The sequence below is a fragment of the Pinus tabuliformis genome, chromosome 6 (genome assembly GCF_031772625.1).
Source record: "Pinus tabuliformis cultivar Carrire ecotype Pingquan chromosome 6, CPIR1, whole genome shotgun sequence".
In the NCBI taxonomy this organism is placed as follows: domain Eukaryota; kingdom Viridiplantae; phylum Streptophyta; class Pinopsida; order Pinales; family Pinaceae; genus Pinus; species Pinus tabuliformis.
This window is the reverse complement of record NC_142292.1, coordinates 100,584,358-100,593,276: the sequence shown is the minus strand read 5'-3', so window position 1 is coordinate 100,593,276 and position 8,919 is coordinate 100,584,358. Positions and strand designations below refer to the sequence as shown.

The 8,919-nt window shown below is 29.1% G+C and overlaps 1 pseudogene; it reads left to right on the top strand.

The window, feature by feature from the left end:
* Nucleotides 1–2,079: 2,079 nt before the first annotated feature.
* Nucleotides 2,080–2,751, top strand: LOC149257451 (cysteine-rich receptor-like protein kinase 6 pseudogene; annotated as a pseudogene).
* The last annotated feature ends 6,168 nt before the right edge of the window (nucleotides 2,752–8,919 follow it).

The following is an 8,919-nucleotide window of genomic DNA, read 5'->3' as shown; positions in this document are numbered from 1 at the left end:
TTCTTGCATAGTGACCTATCGTCGATGTTGTTGTGAGAGAACTGCCAGTGATGAGGAGCAGACTATTCTAGAGTTTATGGACCCTCTCGACTCTAGGCCTCCCTCTCTGGAAAATTTCTTACATTGTTATTCCTCATTGGTACCTACCAGATATTCTTATGCATAGATCAGAGCTTACACAAACAATCTAGTCGACCAGCTTGGAAAAGGAGGTTTTTGGAACAATCTAGCTAATAGCTATAAATTTTTTGGATGAATCAAAACATAGTGAACACCAATTCATTACGGAAGTGGCCACGGTGGGGAGGACCTATCATGGTAACCTGGTGCGGCTTTTGGGTTATTGCTCTAAGGGATCCAAAAGAGCTCTAGTTTATGAATACATGGTTAATGGCTCCCTAGACAGATATATGCATGGAGATCCTAAAAATCAGTTGGATTGGAAATTGTTGTACTCTATTGCACTTGGTACAGCTCATGGTATTGCATACCTACATGAGGAGTGCAGAAATAAAATATTACATTGTGATATAAAGCCTCATAACGTTCTCCTTGATGCCAATTTTTTGCCAAAAGTTGCTGATTTTGGTCTAGCCAAAATGTCGAATAAAGAGGAAAGTCACATCTCCATAGCTCATGGAGGAACAATAGGTTACGCTTCCCCAGAGATGTGGTCTAGATTGTCTGGTGTTGTCACTGTTGAAGTGATATTTACAGTTACGGGATGCTGATTATGGAAATGGTGGGCGGGAGAAAGAACATTGACTTTGAAAATAAAGAAAGTGGATCTAGCAAATTCTTCTACCCTGGATGGGCATTTAAGCAGGTGCAGAAGGGTGAATTTGGGAATTTGAGGGAGGGAAATATGTCGGTAGAAGAGGAATTCATAGCTAAGAAATTATGTTTAGTGGGACTCTGGTGTATTCAATTTCATGCATCTCGTCATCCCTGAATGAGTAAAGTGATCCAAATGTTAGAAGGAGATGTTGAAATTACACCTCCTCCAATTCCATTCCTAGTTGATACACCGCCCATTCCCATTATGGGGATATTTTCATGTGACCAATCTTCTTCGCCTCATAGTTTAGAGGTTGAAATGACAAATCCAAAAAGTAGAGAGATTGCTACCATCTCTTTCCAGTAATGTAATATGCGTTGCAAAGCATGGTAGAAAAAATCGTTATTGATATAGAAAATTCTTACTTTATCTTGTAATATATTTATCTATAATTACGCCGATAGGCGTGACTCCCTATCAGAATCAGCAAGTTAATCACTTTCTTCATTAATCTTTTTGATCGGATGGCCTGAATTGAAAGACGCCTGAATTGAAAGACGCCAGTATATTCTTGTAGTCGTCACTAAATCAATGAATGAAATTCGCTACGGTAACTTTCTTGCATGTCTAAAACTCATACTTAGACCATACTTAAATTGTTTTTTTACAAAGCATGATTAAAAATTTACTGTGGCTCTTGTTGATAACCACGTATGCAGGATTAAGAAAAAAATGAAATAAAAAAATTAGTGTCGAACACCCATCTTTCACAGTGCCTTTGAAAGTGGTCTCTTTGCATTCTAAAACGTATGCATGGTTGAGGCATAAGGACACATTTTGATCCATTACAATGATGGTTGAAGGATTTATGCCCGACAATAATCCATAACCATGACAATGAGGTATGTAGGCATAAATTCAAGTAATAAGGACATGTTTCATGCATTACAATGACGGTTGAAGCATTACAATGACTGTTGGCATTCTCACCATTCCTCCTCCCCCTTCATATGAAGATGTATAAAGATACCTCAGCCAACACGCTCCTCCTCGCCATTCTCTGAATGCTTTCCCAGGTTGCAGGGACGGATCGTCGGCATTTACTCAACCTGCGCAGCTGAAGACAAAAATCACATCCAAACAAGAGTTGTAGGGATATAGTAAGAATATTTCCCTCTGCCCTTTTTTAATACAATTTATTGATGTAATAGTCAATTTTCATTGAATCTTATGATTTATTCACAAAAAAAGGTAAAATTTGTCACAAAATCCTTTCTTATTTTGAAATATGCAGCGGTTACATGGCGCCAGAGTATGCAATGCAGGGACAACTATCCGTGAAAACTGACATTTACAGTTTTGGAGTTCTGGTCCTTGAGATTGTGAGTGGAAGGAAAAGCAACAATATAGATTTCCCCGAAGAAATAGAAACCCTATTAGAATGGGTAAGACTTTATTTCATGATTTTCTTTCGGGAACAACAATTGATGGACTGCGATATGAGCGGCCATTATTTACCTTAAGATTTAATTTCATGAATTTCTTGGTATGAGCAATGAATTGACTGCAGTAAAGAAATGTGAAGTGACCATGCATTTACCTTTGATAGCTTTGATATCTTGCAGGCATGGACATTATTCAAGAATGAGAATCTTCTGTCTGTGATTGATTCGACATTAAGGGAAACATGCTGGGAGGAGAAAGTGTTAAGATGCATTCATGTTGCCCTTCTGTGCACGCAAGTTGATGCAGACATTCGTCCGACAATCTCTAATGTTATACTAATGATTTCCAACGCTTTTGTGACATTACCAATTCCAACACATCCTGCATTTATGAAAAGGAACCTCCAGGGATTCACAGCTTGCAGCTCCAGTGAGGGGATTCATGAGTTATCATCTATATTGTCTCATGCTACATCTTTCGGTCCTTTTGTAAATGATGTCACCATTCCTGAATTAGAACCTAGGTAGTTAAGTAAGGATTTTTACATTGGTTTCATATCTAGAGAGGATTAAATTGCTGCCCGTGTAAATATGGAATATTTGTGAGAACACATAAAAGATTTTAGTCTTGCTTATCATATATGTATTGTTGATATTTTAGCTACACCCATAATGTATAAACTTAAACTTTACTATTTGATCATTCAAAAAAGAGAAAATAAGAAATGGAAACAAAAATGAAATCAATAAATAATATAACAGCTACCATAAGAGACATAAGAAATGCAGAAAATCTAATCACTATCTCAGCCATTCCATTTAATCATTCCAATTTAATTATCGGCAATCATTGTTGATAATTTCACATGGAACAAAGCAATAACATAGTGCTCCAATAACCCCGATGTAATAGTACATGGACTATCGAAAATTGCTATTGGCGATTCCAACACTCCAATGCTAGGCTCCTTCCATTCCGATCTGGCGATGCGATAACAATCGCAGACCCGATAACCTTTCCACTCTTCTCTATAATGGTTCGGGTCTGGGCTGTTTTATGTTAATATCATTGGCAGAGAAGTAATGCGACATACAAAGGAGTGGACCCGATGGTATTATATGGTGTAGTTAATATGTTTTGAGTTCTGAGGTTAATCACATATCGGAGGAGATGGGAACCACATGTTAATGTGACTGCAGACTATGGCGATTGCGATTAGCGATAAAGGTGGAACCTCGAAATTCATGCAGAGGCCGTATAAAGCGGTTACTTGAAACAAGGTTTCTTGAATGTTACACAATACTTGAAGCCTCTACCTTTATCTTTTACAAAATTCTTCCGATTATATCTTTGTAGTAATTCACACGACTACTTTAAAAAGTATTACCACACAATTACAAGCAACCAAGAAATTTATTATTAAAAGTTCAACGTAAAAGACCTGGGAATCCTCAAATATTAAGGGCAACAGCACCATGCAATAAGTCAATAAGCAGTAAATTGGTTTACTGTCTTTTGATCATTCTATTCTATTTTAATGTTCTAATGTAATTGATAATGTGATATATAAACTTGATCTACAATCCAGATAATGAAATGAATCATTTTAAATTTATATTATTATGTTTTAATCTATTCATTCATGAAAACTTACAAATATATAAACTTAATTGTAAAATAAAAATAAAAATAAAAAATAACAATGCAAATACATAATAATATTTAAAATGGTAAAAACTAATCATTTTAAACCAATTTACAACTTGAACATGTAAAATTATGTTTCAAAACTTATTTAAACAACCACAATTCACAATTACCCCTTAATGTTTGGTTTATTTATATTCAAGTGATTAATAATATAATAAGGTAATAATAATTGAAAAATATTGTTTTTTTGTTTTAATTTAATAAATCTTAAAAATATAAAATCTTTTGTTTTCATAAATAGGGAAACCAAGATAATGGTGGCATGAAATATAGCTTAAAGAAAACATTAAATTTGAGAGGGGCCATAAGCAAATGAGTATAAGAAAATGAGTAATTTTAGATTTATATTATTAATATTTTTATTTAAGATATTCTTAAAACATGCAAATTTCTATTTTGAGAAAATTTAATTGTTTCATTAAATTGGATAATAAAGTTGCTATTTATTAATGTTATACTTAATTATATTCATAATGATATTAATATAAATATCTACATTTAATAACAAAATTAAAATCTAATTTTATTAAAATATTATTATTTTAATATTAATATTTTTTTATGTTAATATCATCGGCAGAGAAGTAATGCGACATACAAAGGAGCGGACCTGATGGTATTATATGGTGTAGTTAATATGTTTTGAGTTCCGAGGTTAATCAAATATGAGAGGAGATGGGAACCACATGTTAATGTGACCGTAGACTATGGCGATTGCGATTAGCGATAAAGATGGAACCTCGAAATTTGTGCAGAGACCGTATAAAGCAGTTACTTGAAACAAGGTTGTTTGAATGTTACACAGTACTTGAAGCCTCTACCTTTATCTTTTACAAAATGCTTACGATTATATATCTTTGTAGTACTTCACACGACTACTTTAAAAAGTATTACCACACAATTACAAGAAACCAAGAAATTTAACATAAGAAATGCAAAAAGTCTAATCACTATTTCAGCCATTCCATTTAATTATTCCAATTTAATTATTGACAATCGCTGTCAGCAATTTTACATGGAATAGAGCAATAACATAGTGCTCCAATAACCCCGATGCGATAGTTCGTAGACTATCAGAAATCACTATTGGTGATTCCAACACTCTAATGCTAGGCTCCTTCTGTTTCGATCAGGTGATGCGATAACAATTGCGGACCCGATAACCTTTCCACTCTTCTCTATAATGGTTCGGGTTTGAGCTATTTTATGTTAATATCATCTGCAGAGAAGTAATGCAACATATAAAGGAGTAGACTCGATGGTATTATATGTTGTAGTTAATATGTTTTGAGTTCCAAGGTTAATCGCATATCGGAGGAGATGGGAACTACATGTTAATGTGATTACAGACTATGACGATTGCGATTAGCGATAAAGGTGGAACCTTGAAATTCGTGCAGAGGCCGTATGAAGCGGTTACTTGAAACAAGGTTGCTTGAATGTTACATAGTACTTGAAGCCTCTGCCTTTATCTTTTACAAAATGCTTCCAATTATATCTTTGTAGTAATTCATATGACTACTTTGAAAAGTATTACCACACAATTACAAGCAACCAAGAAATTTATTATTAAAAGTTCAACATAAAAGATGAATGTAAAAGACCTGGGAATCCTCAAATATTAAGGGCAACAACACCATGCAATAAGTCAATAAGCAGTAAATTGGTTTATTATCTTTTGATCTTTCTATTCTATTTTAATGTTCTAATGTAATTGATAATGTGATATATAAACTTGATTTACAGTCTAGATAATGAAATGAATCATTTTAAATTTATATTATTATGTTTTAATCTATTCATTCATGAAAATTTACAAATATATAAACTTAATTGTAAAATTAAAAAATATAAAAATAAAAAAATAACAATGCAAATACATAATAATATTTAAAGTGGTAAAAACTAATAATTTTAAACCAATTTACAACTTAAACATGTAAAATTATGTTTCAAAACTAATTTAAACAACCACAATTCACAATTACACCTTAGTGTTTGGTTTATTTATATTCAAGTGATTAATAATATAATAAGGTAATAATAATTGAAAAATATTATTTTTTTGTTTTAATTTATTAAATCTTAAAAAAATAAAATCTTTTGTTTTCATAAAGAGGGAAACCAAGATAATGGTGGCATGAAATGTAACTTAAAGAAAACATTAAATTTGAGAGAGCTCATAAGCAAATGAATATAAGAAAATGAGTAATTTTAGATTTATATTATTAATACTTTTATTTAAGATATTCTTAAAACATACAATTTTCTGTTTTGAGAAAATTTAATTATTTCGTTAAATTGGATAATAATTTGCTATTTATTAATGTTATACTTTATTATATTCATAATGATATTAATATAAATATCTACATTTAATAACAAAATTAAAATCTAATTTTATTAAAATATTATTATTTTATTATTAATATTTTTTTATGTTAATATCATCGGTAGAGAAGTAATGTGACATACAAAAGAGCTACCCGATGCTATTATATGGTGTAGTTAATATGTTTTGAGTTCTAAAGTTAATCACATATTAGAGGAGATGAGAACCACATGTTAATGTGACCACAGACTATGGCGATTGCGATTAGCGATAAAGGTGGAACCTCGAAAGTTCAACATAAAAGATCAACGTAAAAGACCTGAAAATCCTCAAATATTAAGGGCAACAACACCATGCAATAAGTCAATAAGCAATAAATTGGTTTAACGTCTTTTGATCATTCTATTCTATTTTAATGTTCTAATGTAATTGATAATGTGATATATAAACTTGATCTATAGTCCAGATAATGAAATGAATCATTTTAAATTTATATTATTATGTTTTAATCCTTATTCATGAAAACTTACAAATATATAAATTTAATTGTAAAATTAAAAAATATAAAAAAATAACAATGCAAATACATAATAATATTTAAAATGGTAAAAAATAATCATTTTAAACCAATTTACAACTTGAACATGCAAAATTGTGTTTCAAAACTTATTTAAACAACCATAATACACAATTACCCCTTAATGTTTGGTTTATTTATATTCAAGTGGTTAATAATATAATAAGGTAATAATAATTGAATTTTTTTTTTTTTGTTTTTGTTTTTAATTTACTAAATCTTAAAAATATATAATCTTTTGTTTTAGTAAACAGGGAAACCAAGGTAATGGTGGTATGAAATGCAGCGTAAAGAAAACATTAAATTTTAGAGGGGCCATAAGCAAATGAGTATAGGAAAATGAGTAATTTTAGATTTATATTAATAATATTTTTATTTAAGATATTCTTAAAACATACTATTTTCTGTTTTGAGAAAATTTAATTATTTCCTTAAATTCGATAATAAGCTTGCTATTTATTAATGTTATAATTAATTATATTCATAATGATATTAATATAATATCTACATTTAATAACAAAATTAAAATCTAATTTTATTAAAATATTAATATATATATTTTTAATTTTATATTAACTTTAACACCCACCGAAAGGGAGCTCCAACCCCCAATCTAATTTATCAGCTACCACTAGAAGGAAGCTTCAACTCCCTCACTAAAGACTCCAAACCTCAACACTTCCATGGACCATGTTTCATAAATTTTCATACTAGATCCACCTGCTACAAAACATTACAACTTGTAGGCCATGTTTCATCAAACTTTGAGACTGAACCTAATATGATTAAAAGTATTAATCTCATATATATATATATATGTATATATTTTATAATTTTATATTAGGTATTGATATTTTTGACATTATTAAGTTTAGATTATTAGTTTTAATTTTTAGATTTGTATTATTAGAATTTAATATTAATTTTTTTAATGTTTTCAATATTAGAACTTATGATATTAGGTTATATTGAATTTTTAATATTAAGTTTAATTTATATTTATCACAATTGATATTAACTTCAAAAATTAGAGTCAACAATCAATAATAACAATAAAAACTTAATCATAATATTAAAAAATAATAATACTTTTATAAAATTATGGTTTACCATTACAAAATTAAGAATATTAATATAATAAATAAATATAAGATGATTAATTTAAATATATAAAATTAATAACATTTAGGTCACATTAATAAAAATGTTAATTATTAGTAGGAATTTTAATTAAATTATGATTTTAGTTTTAATTATTAATATTAATATTAATATTGTTAATAACATTAACATTACAACTATAAATAATATTAACAACTTTTAATATTAACGATAATATTAATAAAATTTGATATTAAATTAAATTTTAATATGAATAGTTAATATTAATTTCAATATTCATTATTATTAATATTAATTAATATGTATATGAATATTACTTTTAATAATGTTAATTATTGATATTAATGACATTTAATTAACAACGATTGTCTCAATATGAAAATCAATCATTGCCAACCATATTCAACCATAGCCAAGGTTTATAATATTAAGAATTTTTAATATTTAGCTTATAATACTAAATTTTAATATTGGCCTTATAATTTGTGATACCAGGACTTATAATATTAATCATAAAGTTTAATATCAATCCCTTGGGTTTATCGATCACTTGAATTTTTAATATTGATATATTGAGTTTATTAATCCCTTAGATTTATAATATTAATCCCTTGGGTTTATTATTCATTTGGGTTTATAATATCAATCCCTTGGGTTTAGTATTCTCGTAGGTTTATATTATCAACAAGGGATTGTGACAACGATTGTCTCACCATCAAAATAAACCATGTTTATTTTAGTGTTTGTAGTGTTTATATTTGGGTTTAACAATGTTGGGTTTATAATATTAGTTCAATGGGTTTAATATTATTTCCTTGGATTCATAATCCCTTGGGGTTTTAGTATTGATCCCTTTGTTTTATTATTCCTTTAGGTTTATAATATCAATCCCTTGGGTTTATTATTGCCTTAGGTTTATAATATTAATCCCTTGGGTTTAATATTATTCCTTTG